This window comes from Eriocheir sinensis, unplaced genomic scaffold, assembly GCF_024679095.1.
Source record: "Eriocheir sinensis breed Jianghai 21 unplaced genomic scaffold, ASM2467909v1 Scaffold122, whole genome shotgun sequence".
Lineage (NCBI taxonomy): Eukaryota > Metazoa > Arthropoda > Malacostraca > Decapoda > Varunidae > Eriocheir > Eriocheir sinensis.
Genome location: NW_026110541.1, coordinates 135,039 through 149,902, shown reverse-complemented (window position 1 = coordinate 149,902; position 14,864 = coordinate 135,039). Strand labels below are relative to the sequence as shown.

The 14,864-nt window shown below is 48.0% G+C and overlaps 1 long non-coding RNA gene across 3 annotated transcripts; it reads left to right on the top strand.

The window, feature by feature from the left end:
- Nucleotides 1-6,599: 6,599 nt before the first annotated feature.
- Nucleotides 6,600-8,953, top strand: LOC126989574 (uncharacterized). Of its 3 annotated transcripts, none has more exons than XR_007743483.1 (4): nt 6,600-6,733; nt 6,867-6,931; nt 7,192-7,793; nt 7,862-8,953. It is a non-coding gene; the product is annotated as an uncharacterized LOC126989574 (long non-coding RNA). The 3 variants fall into 3 exon arrangements; XR_007743482.1 differs by having other exon boundaries at nt 6,668-6,807; nt 6,873-6,931; XR_007743484.1 differs by lacking the exon at nt 6,867-6,931 and having other exon boundaries at nt 6,662-6,733.
- The last annotated feature ends 5,911 nt before the right edge of the window (nt 8,954-14,864 follow it).

Here is a 14,864-nt window from a genome sequence, read left to right as displayed (position 1 = left end):
AATGGGAGCTGGAGGAAGGGAAGTGAATGGGAGCTGGAGGAAGGAAGGAATGGAGAGCTGGAGGAAGGGAAGTGAATGGGGAGCTGGAGGAAGGAAGTGAATGGAGAGCTGGAGGAAGGGAAGGAATGGGAGCTGGAGGAAGGGAAGTGAATGGAGAGCTGGAGGAAGGGAAGGAATGGGAGCTGGAGGAAGGGAAGTGAATGGGGAGCTGGAGGAAGGAAGGGAATGGGGAGCTGGAGGAAGGAAGGAATGGAGAGCTGGAGGAAGGAAGTGAATGGAGAGCTGGAGGAAGGGAAGGAATGGGAGCTGGAGGAAGGGAAGTGAATGGAGAGCTGAGGAAGGGAAGGAATGGGAGCTGGAGGAAGGGAAGTGAATGGGAGCTGGAGGAAGGGAAGTGAATGGAGAGCTGGAGGAAGGGAAGGAATGGGAGCTGAGGAAGGAAGTGAATGGAGAGCTGGAGGAAGGGAAGGGAATGGAGAGCTGGAGGAAGGAAGGAATGGGGAGCTGGAGGAAGGGAAGTGAATGGAGAGCTGGAGGAAGGGAAGTGAATGGTGAGCTGGAGGAAGGGAAGTGAAGGGTGAGCGGGAGGAAGGGCAGGAATGGGGAGCTGGAGGAAGGAAGTGAATGGAGAGCTGAGGAAGGGAAGGGAATGGGGAGCTGGAGGAAGGGAAGTGAATGGGGAGCTGGAGGAAGGGAAGTGAATGGGGAGCTGGAGGAAGGGAAGTGGAAAAAAGCGAATGGAAAGCAGGAGGGGGATGGAATTGGAAAAAGAAGTGGTTAGTGGTTCCTTGGTTAACGGTCTTGTAACTCTTTGGATGGAGAAGGTAAGAAGAAGAGGGAGTTGGAAATAATGGGGTACCTATTTTAACTTTATTGATGGAGAGGCAAAGAAAAACAGGAGCTTGAAAATAATTGTGCTACTTATTCCAACTTTTTGGATGGAGACGGTAAGAAAAAAAAGTTGAATGGAAAGAAAATATTGTGGTGCCCTATTTTAACATCTGATTGAGAGGTAAATATAAATTGGCCTGGTAAAAAAACATTGGGATACTTATTATTATTGGCGTCACAGACGCCGAACAACAGATTGTCCATCTTGTTGTTCTCTTCAAGTTGTTTTCCTATATAATAACGTCTTGGCCTCTGGCGTCGGTAGGCCTTCATAGTAGGGCCTGATGGTCGGCCCGTTGTGGCTCAGGCAAGTGTTTATAGTGGCGCCATCTTTACTTTTCAGCATTTTCCATAGGAGTAAAAGAAAAATATAATATGAAATAAATATAGGGGAGACCGAATGAGAGGATGAGGAGGGATGTGATAATGAAGGTGGATGAAGTAAATGATGATAAGGTGAGAGAATGAGATAAATAAATAAAAGAATAAAAAAATAGATAAATAAATAAACAAATAAAATAAATAAAACGAATACAGTGGACAAACTAGAACAGGGAAATCAAAACCAGTAAAAAACCCCCAGCATAACAATAGAATAGAGAGGAAGAATAGAATAGAGCAGATGTAAAGAAGAACAGTATAATAACAATAATAAAAGTTAGGAACAGGATACTGTTGTCAGGTGTGTGTGTGTGTGTGTGTGTGTGTGTGTGTGTGTGTGTGTGTGTGTGTGTGTGTGTGTGTGGTCATTAACAGTAAGGTCAGGGGAGGTAGGCAGAAAGGTGTGTGTATGAGGTTGGTTGGGTCAGGTAAGGTCAGGTGTTGTCAGGTATATCAGACTTTGAGAGGGAGATATAAGAATAGGGTAAGAGAGGAAGAAGGGATAAAGGGGAGGAGTAGGGGATTAAAAAAGAGAGTGAGGAAAGGAGAGCCGAAGAGAAAGAGGGAGAGGTAAAGGGGAAGAATGGGAAGGAGAGGAGAGGGAGGGAGTGATGTAGATAGGGGTGGATAAAGAGGAAGGGGATGAAGAGAGGGAGGTGGGTCATGGGAGTGGCTCATAACCGTTTTTGTCATTTTTAACCCAAAGTCCCGAGCAGTCACAGATAAGGTCATTGTAGCTTCTGGTGTCGAAGCGAGCAGACGAGACGCTGTCCTCCACATCCCCATACCTCTCCCGCCTTCCCTCCATCAGTAACGAGTTATACCTCCATCTCGAGTCCCTCAATCTCTCCACACCTACCATCAGTAAGCCTCGACCCATGTCCCTGCTGCCCCTGAGTCCCCCAGTGCCTCGTCTGCGCCTCCCCCTTACTCCCTTTGCTCTAAGGTTCATTCCCCGAGCCTCTCCCTACCTCTCATATCACCCTCATCACCAGCACAGCCTTCCCCCAGCATCCACCCTTTGTCATCCGTCCAATTTTCCACCAGCATCCCTAAACACCCCATATCACCCGATCAACCTTTCCCCAGCATTCCCCAACACCCCATATCGCTCTCCCAGCCTTCCCCCAGCATCCCTCTCCACCCAAGAGATCCCCGTACCCCATATTCACCCTCGAGCACTTCTCCCAATGGAACCATGAGCCCCCAGCGGTCCTACAGGTTACTTCGCAGGCACCCTTCCCCAGCCAGGCCTCCCCCGTGCTGGAGAGGTTGCGGCAGGGGCTGGACACTGGACAAGACGTGTATTTCTGTAGATGAGGTTCCGAGGAGCCCACCGATGACGTGTGTTGGCAGCGAGGAGGGACTGAAGCGGCTGCAGAGCTTGGTGAGTAAGCTACAAGGAGACTAGGGTACTAATATACTCTCCTTGGTAGGCTACGTGTTGGCTTTATTGAGGTTATTTACTTTATTTCAGGGCATTGTTGTGTTTCCTTATTATTTCACATCTTTTTATTTTATATTTAGTTTAGCTATTTCATGGTAGTTTTGTTCAGTTAGGTGATTTAGTGTTACGAACGTGTGTGTGTGTGTGTGTGTGTGTGTGTGTGTGTGTGTGTGTGTGTGTGTGTGGCCACGTTTCAAGTTTTAATTATTTATCTCACGGCATTACTGTTTACTTAGTTTTCGGTAATTATTTCACAGCATTCATATTTATTTTGGATCTACCGGTAGTTATCTCAGAGCTCTATTGTCTACCGGTACTTATTTTTAGCGGTTTATTTCACACCATAGCAGATACTCTTCTTTCCCTAACAATACTAATTCTACACATACTCTTGACTCGTGTTATTAATAGCATCTTTTTTCTAACTTCTAGGTGGAGGAAATGGAGGCACGCGGATACTCTTCTTTCCCTAACAGTACTAATTTTACACATCATAAACTCTTTACTCGTGTTTTTAATAGCATTTTTTTTCTTCCTTTTAGGTGGAGGAAATGGGGGGATGCGGTAGGCAGCCCGTGAGTCCCAGGGAGACGCTGGTGCCCATACTGGAAGAGGAGGCGGAGGCTGAGGAGGCGACGGAGGGGAAGAAGGCGAGGTGAGGCGAGGCGAACTGACTGGCTGGCTTATGCTCCGTTGACCTGGGCCCGAATTCACAAACAGACTCAATAACTACGAACTAACATAACTACGTACTATTGATTTAGCTACCGACGTTAGTGTCAGATTCACGAAGCAAACCTTAGATTGTAGTTAGAGGCGCGCTAAGTCAGCCAGGCCGCTGATTGGTTGATGACGTCATTGGCCTTGCAGCGAATCGCAAGCACGTTTACAGAGCCGTCAGCCAATCCTAGGGAGCCCCCTCCAGCTGCTGGTTCAAGAAACCCATTCTCTTTTCCCATTTTTCTTCCTTTCAAGGCAAACTGTACTAAATCGAAATCTACGAATTCAATTATTTCGTTGTTTGCTGCACATTTACGTCAAAGTAGCTCTGCTGTTCGATGTCTTGTTACCTACGAACATGCTTAAGATGAAGAAAAAGAAGATACGGAGGAGATTGAGGCAGGAAGAAAGCAAATAGAAATATGGGACATATATCGAGGCAGACAGAACGAAGGACAGAAGGGAGGAATAGGGAAAATTAAGACTCTTGCCATATCTGCAGCCCAACTCATGGGATAGCTGTCACCCGACAAAGGTCCATGGTCCCTCCACGGATGGGGGCGGTGTCACGGGCAAAATATGCCCGGACATCCACATGCCTCTGTTACCTTAGCTCAAGCTCGTGTATGTGGGGTTCTTTTCGACTGATATGGCGTCTAGAACTAGCATGATCATCATTCTTTATTATGATGACAAAGACCATGTCAAAATTTGCCTTATTAAATAAGAAAGTACATAAAGTTCGGCAGCTTTTCCTCGTCGCCAAGACATCCTCCAGAGCAGCACTCCGACACCCATGATCGCACATTCATTTTTCTCAGAAAATAGGATACCAATCACATATACATCAATATATTTCCACAGGTGAATACTTAGGGCATGTTCACACCAAGTTGCGACACCTGAGATTCATTAATAATGACAGGGGAAGGAAAAATATAGGCCCCTGTCATCGATAAAATTGAGCCTCGGGCAGAATTGAGTCTGGGCATCTATATGCCTCGGATTTCTTCGCTATTATATATTGTAAGATCGTTTTGTTGACATGTATGGGTAAATTAACGCTTTCTTTATCTACAATGTTTACGAAAGCGTGTCGCCTCCTCTGGCGGCGGCCGCGGCGATGCTGCAGCCGCTGTTGCGAGAAATACCTCGTCACTGAAATAAGTCACATATACAGGTGGGGAGGTCAATGGGGGCTGGTTAGAAGGGGCGGTCGAGGGGGCCGCGGACCCCCCGTTAGTAGGTCGTAAAGTTCGGTTGGAGTAATTTAACTATGCTCCCCGACCCTAAACCCTCTGCGAGATATTTCACGGCTGCGGCGACTGCAGCGTCGCCGCGGCCGTCGCCAGAGGAGGTGACGCACTTTCGTAAACATACAGCACGTTTGTAAGTGGAGGAAGAAAAGGAGGAAGAGGAGGAAGCAGCGGAAGAGGTGGAGGAAGACTTTAATCCAGACCCAATAATTCGTAGATAAAACTTTCTTCTCATAAGGATTGATCCCATCTTGCGTCCCCATCTCTTTCAAACCATTTAGCCGGTCAGTCATTTTGTCCGACATACTCATATAATAAGTTCCGCACAATGGCAATATAAATAAAAAAAAGCTGCATGCTGAACTTTCATCAACATCAAATGAAACTCCTGTGATGTGAAAAATCAACGAAAGAAAAGAAAAAAGAGAAAAAGCACTTGATGGAAGCTAGTTTTTTCGTTTGTTTGTGTTAGGAGAAGTGGTTTACAGACTTTTTTGTGTGGTATTGTTTTATCTTTGAGCTGCTTCCTATGTTGCGAAAATAAACAGATAAATGGGAGAGAAAAAAATAGAAAAAGCATATTATGGTGAGTGTTTTCTGATAGTGTGAGAAGTGGTTATGTTTTTGTGTGTGTGCTGTGTGTTAATGTTTGCCTTCTATGATGCGAAAATAAATATATAAATGAGAGAGAAAAAAAAACAACATGATGGTGAGTGTTTTCTGATTGTGGGAGACGTGGTTGGTGTTTTTTCAGTGAGTGTGTTTTGTTTTGTCTTTGAGCCGCCTCCTGTGATGCCAATAAATGAACAAATAACTAACAGTGCATATCCTTAACCCAACAAGAGGACACTCGACTTATACATGACAACTCCTAGGCCGGTATTCTCAGACGCTTCTGTCTCTCATACCAACTTTTTCCACAGGGGTCAAAGGAGATCAGTCGGATTCTCATGATTGTTTTTTTTAGGTCCATAGTACAGATAGGAGGTCAGACTACCACCAGGGTCATTAAACTACCCCTGGCAATACCCACAACGCCTACGAAAGCTGTGTGTGTGTGTGTGTGTGTGAGAGAGAGAGAAAGAGAGGGAGAGCGAGAGAGAGAGAGAGAGAGAGAGAGAGAGAGAGAGAGAGAGAGAGAGAGACAAAAAAAAAAATACATAGATGGAGAGCAAGGATGAAAGAAAGAGAGAAATAAAAAAAAATATAGAAGAGAAAAATAAAGAGACAGACGACTTAAGAGAAGTGGGCCCCGATGCGAATGTTAAGAAACTCTAGCGTGAGCGTCAGCCCTCTCACTGGTGTTTTCTCTCCGCAGGTGTGTGGGTGCAATGTATACCTGAATGATGTTAATTGGTGAGCAGATTCCTACCAAGTAAAATCAATCAATCAATCAATTAAAGAAGGAAAATATAATAAAAAAGAAAAAAATGGAATGAGAAAGAAAAGGGAAACGGATGCTGCGTCGCAAGCCGTCGCGAGGATTCCTTTGGATGCTTGTGCGCGTTTCCCAGGCCCGTCGGTCTTCCATCCCTGAACCGATAAACGCGGTGACCGGCGCCTTCACAGTAATTATCATTAATTTTATAATCCAGTCTGGTAGTTTTAAGAAGCGAGTTCTTGCATCCTCACCTCGGCGGGGGTGTGGAGCGCCAGCGAGCCCAAGGTCTCCCTGGCGAGCATGGCAGGACTGGAGGGCTCCAGGCAGGGCTCCTCGGCGTCCCTCGGGGCCCCGACGGAGGTGCCGGAGATCTTCCGGTTACAAACCCGGGCAGGTGGAGCTCGTTAGCCGTGGTAGGCAGTCTGCCTAGGAGAGCAAACTCCGAACAATAAACCCGGGCAGGTGGAGCTCGTTAGCCGTGGTAGGCAATCTGCCTAGGAGAGCAAACTCCAAACAAACCCGAGCAGGTGAGGCTCGTTAGCCGTGGGAGGCAATTCACCTAGGAGAGCAAACTCTATACAAACCCGGGCAGGTGGAGGTCGTTAGCCGTGGGAGGCAATTCACCTAGGAGAGCAAACTCTAAACAAACCCGGGCAGGTGAGGCTCGTTAGCCGTGGTAGGCAGTTCACCTAGGAGAGCAAACCCCGAACAATAAACCCGGGCAGGTGGAGGTCGTTAGCCGTGGTAGGCAATTCACCTAGGAGAGCAAACTCTAAACAAACCCGGGCAGGTGGAGGTCGTTAGCCGTGGGAGGCAATTCACCTAGGAGAGCAAACTCTAAACAAACCCGGGCAGGTGGAGGTCGTTAGCCGTGGTTGGCAATTCACCTAGGAGAGCAAACTCTAAACAAACCCGGGCAGGTGGAGGTCGTTAGCCGTGGTAGGCAGTTCACCTAGGAGAGGAAACTCTAAACAAACCCGGGCAGGTGGGGCTCGTTAGATTTGGTAGGCAGTTCACCTAGGAGAGCAAACTCTAAACAAACCCGGGCAGGTGGAGGTCGTTAGCCGTGGTAGGCAGTTCACCTAGGAGAGGAAACTCTAAACAAACCCGGGCAGGTGGGGCTCGTTAGCCGTGGTAGGCAATTCACCTAGGAGAGCAAACTCCGAACAACAAACCCGGGCAGGTGGAGGTCGTTAGCCGTGGTTGGCAATTCACCTAGGAGAGCAAACTCTAAACAAACCCGGGCAGGTGGAGGTCGTTAGCCGTGGTAGGCAGTTCACCTAGGAGAGGAAACTCTAAACAAACCCGGGCAGGTGGGGCTCGTTAGCCGTGGTAGGCAATTCACCTAGGAGAGCAAACTCCGAACAACAAACCCGGGCAGGTGGAGCTCGTTAGCGTGAGCATTTTACCTAGGAGAGCAAACTCCGAACAATAAACCCGGCCAGGTGGAGGTCGTCAGCCGTGGTAGGCAGTTCACCTAGGAGAGCAAACTCCGAACAATAAACCCGGGCAGGTGGAGGTCGTCAGCCGTGGTAGGCAGTTCACCTAGGAGAGCAAACTCCGAACAATAAACCCGGCCAGGTGGAGGTCGTCAGCCGTGGTAGGCAGTTCACCTAGGAGAGCAAACTCCGAACAATAAACCCGGCCAGGTGGAGGTCGTCAGCCGTGGTAGGCAATCTGCCTAGGAGAGCAAACTCCGAACAATAAACCCGGCCAGGTGGTGGTCGTCAGCCGTGGTAGGCAATCTGCCTAGGAGAGCAAACTCCGAACAATAAACCCGGCCAGGTGGAGGTCGTCAGCCGTGGTAGGCAATCTGCCTAGGAGAGCAAACTCCGAACAATAAACCCGGCCAGGTGGAGGTCGTCAGTCGTGGTAGGCAATCTGCCTAGGAGAGCAAACTCCGAACAATAAACCCGGCCAGGTGGAGGTCGTCAGCCGTGGTAGGCAATCTGCCTAGGAGAGCAAACTCTAAACAAACCCGGGTTTGTGGTGCTCGTTATACTGTCGTAGACAATCCACGCGATGGGAACACCAAAGAAAAGGAAAATAAAAAGGAACACCAGAAAAATGGAAAATACAGAAACGAAACATCAAGAAACAAAAAGATCATCCACCTTTAGGCCCTAACATCGCCAAAATTATGGATGGGTCTCTTCTGGGGAGAAAGCGGCTCATCCAGACCAAAGAACATCAACCAAAGGATGATATGAATAAATGAAATAAAAAAAAAACAAAGAAAAACACATCAAGGAAAGAAAAATATAACAAACATCATCCACCTTCCGGCCCTGACTAACATCACCAAAATTATGGGTGGGTCTCTTCTGGGGAGAAAGCGGCTCACCCAGACCAAAGAACATCAACAAGGGATGATATAGAAAAGAACACCAAAAAAAATGGAAAAAGATCAGAAAAAACATCGAAAAAGAAAAGCAACAGAAATAAATGAACAACATCAAGAAAAGAGAAATACAAAGAAGCATCATCCACCTTTCGGTCCCAAACAACATCACCAAAATTATGGATGGGTCTCTTCTGGGAGGAAAGCGGCTCATCCAGACCAAGGAACATCAACAAGAGGATGATAGGAAAAAAGAACATCAAAAAGCATCAATAAGAAGTAAAAGAAAAAGAACAGGAAAACATCGAAAAGGAAAACTAAAGCAATAAAAAGAACGAAAAACACGACATCGAAAAAATGAAATAAAACAAACATCATCCACCTTTTGGCCCTAACAACATCTCCAAAATTATGGGTGGGTCTCTTCTGGGAGGAAAGCGGCTCACCCAGACCAACGAACATCGACAAAAGGATGATAGGAAAAAAGAACACCAAAAAAGAACATCAAAAAAGAAAACCAACACCGAGAAAACACAAAGGAAAAAAGAAAGAAAAAGAAAACAAAAAGAAAACAAATAGAAAAAAGAAAAGAAAAAAAGAAAAGGAAAAAGAAAAAAAAATAATAATATAAATAAATAAATAAATAAATACAGAATATAGTAAAATTAACTAACTGACTCTAACTGCTTAACTAACTATCAAACTATCTATTTAACTAACCTACCTAACTGACGGTAATACAGCTGTTTGACTACCCATTAACAAACAAACAAACAAACCACTTAACGATCTAACATGGATAGTGAGGTAAGGTGGGATTAGACTTACAGGAGCTGCCTTGTATAAACCAACCGGCCTCTTGCAGACTCCTGACGTTCTTATGTTCTTTTACGTTTAAGAATATTGCCCTTAAACCCCATTCACACCTGTACTAATACCTGACTGGTTGGGTGACTCTTCTACCTCTGCCTGCCTCCCCTCCTGCTACTGTCTCCGCTATCAGCACACAATCTACGCTCCCCCATAAAACCCACACCTAACCTAACCTAACCTTCCTGTATATCCCCTTCACACCTGTGCTAATACCTGGCTGGTTAGGTGACTCCTTCTACCTCTGCCTGCCTCCCCTAATGTTACTCTTTCCGCTAAAAAGCACAAATCTTCCCTCCCCCATAAAACCCACACCTAACCTATCCTAACCTTCCTGTAAACTCCCTTCACACCCATACTAATACCTGGCTGGTTGGGTGACTTTTTCTACATCTGCCTGCCTCTTCCTGTTACTGTTTCCGCTATCAGCACACAATCTTCCCTCAACCATAAAAACCGCACCTAACCTAACCTAACCTTCCTAACCTAACCTTACTGTATACCCCTTCATACCCGTGCTAATACATGGCTGGCTTACTTCCCTACATTCAACCACTAACACCTCCCCCCCCCCCCCCCCCACACACACGCATAAAACTATCGTCCCCTTGGCCCGTGACCCCGCGCAGGTGACAGCAGACCCCCTCAGCCGGCGACAAAGGACCGATTGTGACACGCAGTTTACCTTTCCCAGGCATACCCATTTCACTGACCCCACGCGTGAGGAGGAGGAGGAGGAGGAGGATAAGATAGCAAGGGAAAAAGACGACGAGGTAGAGGTCAAGAAAGGGGAGCTAGCGAGAGGGAGAAAAAGGAGGAGGAGGAACACAAAGTAACACAAAGTAAGAACAAACAACAGCAGAACTGCTGGTCCTTACGAGGCTGTTTGTGACAAGCTACACTAACTATCTAATCAAAGGTGGAAGATGAAGGAAGGCAAGGGTGAAGGCTCCTCCCCACCCCCCCATCCCTCCAGCCAAAGCTGGCAGGAAAGGAAAAAGAACCATGCAGCATGGAAAAACTGCGTGGATTTTATGTAGGAAAGAGGAAAGAACTACCATTGCTGCTACCACTAACCGGGCGATTAAAGCGGACAAGGACACCAGTATTCGAAAAAACTTAACGTTATTACGACAATGAGTAATATCTTAGTTGCTGGTTGGATTCAAAATACTTGTCTAATCTATTCTTGAAGGCCGTAACTGTTGTACTATCAACGACATCACAGGGAAGAGAGTTCCAAACATTAACAACTCGATTGAAGAAGTGTTTAGCTTCGTGCGACGATAATCGTTTACCACTTATCTTCAAATTGTGATTTCTTCTTGTTCTATTTGTGTGTGGGGGGTACGTGTGTTTGTGTTTGTGGGAAGTACGTGTTTGTGTGTGTGTGTGGGGGGGGGATACGTGCGTGTGTGTATGGGGGGTATGTGTGTTTGAGTGTGGGGGGGGTACGTGTCATTTTGTGTGTGGGTTGGGTACGTGTGTTTGTGTGTGGGGGGGGTACGTGTGTGTGTGTGTGTGTGTGTGTGTGTGTGTGTGTGTGTGTGTGTGTGTGTGTGTGTGTGTGTGTGTGTGTGTCTAAGCCATCTATTCATATTTATCTATCTGCACATTACGTCGATATCTGAATCTATCCGTTAATGAGATGGAAGAGGCAGGAATTGGTTGTTTTTTGTGGGTGTCATCACTAAAAATTATTATCCAAGCTTATGACGATTACAAAATGTACAAATTGCAAATATTAACTCGCCCTGATCCTCTTGTTTCAATCACATACAGAAGAAAAGCTAAGTTATTAAGCAATAGAAACTCCAAAAGTAAACGCAAGAAAGTGTAAATACTGACCTCTTCCTGATGCTCCAATTTCTAAAATGTACAGAGAAATCTTAGGTCGGCACTGTCAGACCCCTCCTCACCTCACATCAACAATTTCCAAATGCCAAAAAGAAGACAAATCAGGTTATAATGAGTTTTTTTTTAAAGTTCTTTGGTACAAAGGAAGGGCCAAACTACCACCAGGGTTATTAAGCTACCCAAGGAAATGCCCAAAGCTCCTTGGAAAACCGTGTCAAATATGTGTGCTTGCGCCGATATGTTTAAGAGTATGTCTGTCAAGGCCCGGAGGTTCAGATGGTTATAGGACTGATTGAAGCCAGGAGAACGGCGGCAACTACTTCAATCGAGTCCAAGTATGATTATACCTTCACCAGGTTTCTAAGGAATATGATCAAAACAACCAAAAGTGGAAGTGTAAACATGTTGAGGTACAAAGTCCAATACACCTCCCGTACTCTCCAGTAGACCGCGACAGGACCCAGGGAAAGCGGCAGCCCGACCCGGCAATTGTGAGTGGTGCCTCGTGGGAAGAGACGCCCGTTGCGGTGATGTAGAGACGCACACTGCCTCGTAGACGTCACTCGATGGAGGAGGACGGGCTCAGCAGAATGTCAGATGCCTGAGTGCCCGAAGATGATGACGCCGGGGTAGACGGGGAGCCAAGGACGAACAAACGGTGTCAGCTCGGCGAGGAGACGAAACTGGGTAGGTGGGACGGAGGCGCAAGCAGGCCGTGCCCAGTGGACTGCGGGGCTCCAAGGTTGAGAGGGAGGAAAGGGGACGCAGGTCCAGGATCGCTCTTGGGTCAGTTCCGCTCTGCCTCAGCTCTCGGGCAACCACACCACCTTGGCTCGCTTCGACGCTGCGTGAAGTCAGGGCGCCGACCGTGAAGCTGAATGAGACTGCATCGCCACCAGGAGCAGCTTCGGGTCGGCGAACAAAGCAGGCTGGGTGAAGCGGCAAGCTGGGAATAATCGAAAGAGCATCAACCCTTATACTGGTGTGTGTGTGTGTGTGTGTGTGTGTGTGTGTGTGTGTGTGTGTGTGTGTGTGTGTGTGTGTGTGTGAGTGTAAATGTGTGTGTGTTAGTGGTAGTTCAGCCCTCACATAAGCCCCCTTACAAAAATCTACCGTAGGTAGATTAAACTGAACTAACACGATACAACAAGAAATAAGCAACCAGAAATGACAAAGAGGAACGGCTAACGTTCACCTCCTAAGGAGCGACTCAGAAAGTCTGCGCCCACGTTGTCTCGGCCGGCAAGATGAACCAACCGGAACGGGTAGTTCTGCAGCTGAAGGGCCCACCTCATCAGTCTGTCGCTGGATCACTTGGACTTGTGGAGATATACCAGAGGTTTATGGTCTGTTTCTAAAATGAACTCTTTACCTCTGAGGTAGAAGTCAAACTTGGAGATCCCGAACAAAATGGCAAGGGCTTCTCGTTCGATGGGGAAGTATCTCCTTTCCCGGTCGAGCAGCTTCCGACTGGCATACCAGACTGGATGGGGGGTATCCTTGTAGTAATGCAGCAGCACAGCTCCCAACCCGAAGTTCGAGGCGTCTGTCCTAAGAACAAAAGGCAAGGCGGGGTTAGGTAATCGTAGGACTGGCCGCGATGCCAAGGCGTCCTTCAGTTGTTCGAACCGTGATAACAGGTCTTCAGTCCACGGCAGCGGCTCACGTTGGGGTTTCCGGGGAAGGTCGGAGAGAGGTCCCGTGAGCTCGGCAGCCATGGGGATGAAACAGCGGTAGAACGAAGCCATCCCCAGGAAGCTGCGAAGACTTTTCTTGGTAGTAGGAGGGCTGATCTGCTTCAGGGCCTCAGTCTTGTCCCGCATGGGGCGAAGGTGCACCACGTCAATCACAAACCCCAAGTACTGGATAGCAAGGAAGCCAAACCGACACTTGGATGGTTTCGCCGTCAGCCGGTGATGACGAAGCCGCTCAAGGACAGATGTTAGAGCTGTTAGGTGACTGGGCCAATCTGACGAGTAAATGAAGACGTTATCAAAATAAAAGGAGATGTTAGGCGGATCCGCGAGAACAGTCCTCATGCGGCGGATGTAGGTGGAGCAGGCGGTGACGAGACCGAAGGAAGTCGACAGAACTCAACCAATCCTCGGTGGGTGGAAAAAGCAGTGAGAGGCTTGGCACGGTCGGTCAAGGGGATCTGGTAGTAGGCCTTGCACAAGTCAAGCTCCGAAAAGTAGGTAGCTCCTGCAAACTTGTGCAAGTCCCCTTCGACGGAACAGGTGGGCTCAGCATCAAAACAGCAACGGAGTTAAGTTGCCTGAAGTCTATGGCCATTCGGTAGCTCCCGTCAGACTTGCGTACCATTACCACGGGAGAGCAGTGTAGAGAGGACGACGGCTGGATGATCCCTAGTTGGAGGAGGTTGTTAACTTCTTTCTCAAAGTAAGGACGGAGGTGGATCGGCACAGGGTAGTTCTTCGTGAGGACTCTGTTGGTGGTGGTTAAAATTATGTCATGTTGCAGGGTGTTGGTGCAACCTGGAGTCTGTGAAAATACGTCCTTAAAGGTGGAAAGTACGTCTTCTAACGATGAGCGCTGGTTCCACTCCAGGGACTTGTTGATGTCCAGCGCCGGGTTGAGGGCGGAATCAGGAACGGAACAGACCAAAGGACGGGGAACAAGGTCGTCAGGGTCCTCTGCTTCCAAAGGTCCTGTGGGTGAACAGTCATCATCCGGCGCTGAAGTATCGTCCTTGACATACGCGAAGTTTACTTGAGCGCGGCGATGGTACCTTTTTAGGAGGTTGGCGTGGTACAGCTTAGGCCCCCTCGGGTCATCAACCAGGTAGTCCACCTTGTTTCGTCGTTCCAACACTTTGAATGGGCCACGCCAGGAAACGAGGAACTTCTTGGTAGAGTCAGGGAGAAGAACTAGGACCTCGTCGCCAGGCTTGAATTGTCTATCTTGAGATCGCAGGTCAAAATAAGACTTGTACTTTGCAGTACTTACGTCAGCCTCCCGGGCGGCGAGCTGAGCACATTCGGTCAGTTTCTCCCTGAGCTCGATGACGTATTGCAGACTCGTTCGTTCTTCCTCCTGCAGGTCACGGTCTTCCCATAAGTCCTTCAGGACAGTCAAGGGCCCTCGCACAGTGCGCCCGTAGAGGAGATCGAAGGCCGACAAGCCGGTGCGGTCGCTGGGCATTTCCCTGAGGGCAAACAAAGTCGGAATAAGGTAGCGATGCCACTCTAGGCTTCTCGCTGCAAACCTTCCGTAGAGCAGCTTTGAGGGGCCCATGCAGCCTCTCCACTCGATCATTACCACTCGGATGAAACGGTGTGGTGAACTGGGGCCTCACACCAAGTAGCTTGTGAAGCTCGGCCATTAGCTGAGAAGTGAATTGAGTACTTCTGTCGCTCAGGATTTCCCGGGGAATTCCGACCCTGGAAAATAAAGACAGAAGAGCCTCAGCAACAGAAATAGAGTCCACATCCTTGAGTGGAATGGCTTCAGGGAACCCTGTGGCAAAGTCAATCAGGATGAGAATATACCAGTGTCCATCTGCAGACGGCGGAGAGAGAGGGCCCACCACATCCACAGCAACTCTGGAGAATGGTTCCGTGACGACAGGCAGTGGTTGGAGGGGGACGGGTTTAACCTGGCCCTTATAAGACTTACGCTGGCATATGTCGTAGGACCGACAGTAGTCACGGATATCGGCCCACATGCCAGGCCAGAAGAAATTATCGCTCACTTTCGATT